General features: G+C 62.0%; 1 protein-coding gene across 5 annotated transcripts in view; it reads left to right on the top strand.

Annotated features, from left to right (window-relative positions):
• LOC113204894 (uncharacterized) overlaps positions 1-1,234 on the top strand; it is a 72,822-nt gene that overhangs the window by 35,043 nt on the left and 36,545 nt on the right. The window lies entirely within an intron of this gene.

The following is a 1,234-nucleotide window of genomic DNA, read 5'->3' on the forward strand; positions in this document are numbered from 1 at the left end:
CCCCCCCCCTACACACACCCCCCGCAACGCTCACCCCGCCGCCCACTAAGAGAGATCGACAGATTGTGTGCAGAATGAATTCGGCGTTCTGGCTATTCTCAGTCGTTGAGGGCAGAGGACTACTTTCACTCACCCTCACGTGTAGTGGGCGTAGGCCGCCCCGCCGTCACCCCGCTGTAGGTTGGCGTGGCGTGGCGTGGCGGGGCGGGGCGGCTGGTTCGGGATAGTTTGGAGCAGCGTGGCGTGGCGCCGGCGTGGCGTTTGTTTACCAACAACAGGCGACGCGTCGCCGTCGTCCGGATGCGCGACCACACGCCACGCCCCGCCACGCCCCGCCACGCCCCGCCACGCCCCGCCACGCCCCGCCACTCTTCGAAGGACGAGGGTGTGGGAACGAACAGACCAGGTGCTGGGATGGCCGTCGGGGTCGAGTCCGCTTTGCTGAAAAACGTGTCGAGATCATCGTTTGCTAGCTCGCGCCTTTTCACGCTCATCCGTTTGGCTGCTTTTGCCCGCTACTAACCTCAGCAGAAGAGAGAAGTTTTGCTTTTCCAGAAGTGTGTGTGCGCCAGGAAAGCCACGCGCGCGCTGCGGCCGGCGACCCCGCCGAAGCGCGTGATGACCTTGTTCAATTTATATTTATTTGCTTTGTCTTTCATTTCCCGCGGCGCACGCGGCCGGCGCCGCCGCCGCTCCCTTCCGCGTGTTGGCAGCTGCTGATTCATTCGCGGACGTCAGGGGGTCGGTAACCGGACCGCGCCTCTGCGCCGCTCTGCGCGCTCTGCGCCTGCCTGCTGTCGTTTCCTCCTCTCTGCTGCGCGGGACCTGCGGCCCGGGCGGCCCGGGCGCTGGCGGGGCAGCAGCAGCAGCAGCAGCAGCAGCAGCAGCAGCAGCAGCAGCAGCAGCAGGACGGAATGAATGACCGCGAGGTGTTCGGCCTGGATGGAGATAAGATTGGCGCCCGGGCGGACGGGACAGGGGACAGGACCGCCAGGACGCGGCGCACACACGACAACACGCGCCCCGAAAAAAAGAAAAAGAAAAACCGAAAGTATAATAATTGGCCAAGACACGTGTTGGCTCATGAGCACGCGCGAGCACGATAGAGAAAAGTAGTTATGTTGGTTGCTCTGTCTATCAGCAGCACGACTTTCTTTTTTGGGGTATGTTTTTTTTTCTTTCTTTTTTGCCAGGTTTGGTTGGATGCCTATCTCTGGCGGCTTACACCCACGCG

Source organism: Frankliniella occidentalis, unplaced genomic scaffold (genome assembly GCF_000697945.3).
Source record: "Frankliniella occidentalis isolate FOCC.00 unplaced genomic scaffold, Focc_3.1 Scaffold283, whole genome shotgun sequence".
NCBI classification, from domain to species: Eukaryota; Metazoa; Arthropoda; class Insecta; order Thysanoptera; family Thripidae; genus Frankliniella; species Frankliniella occidentalis.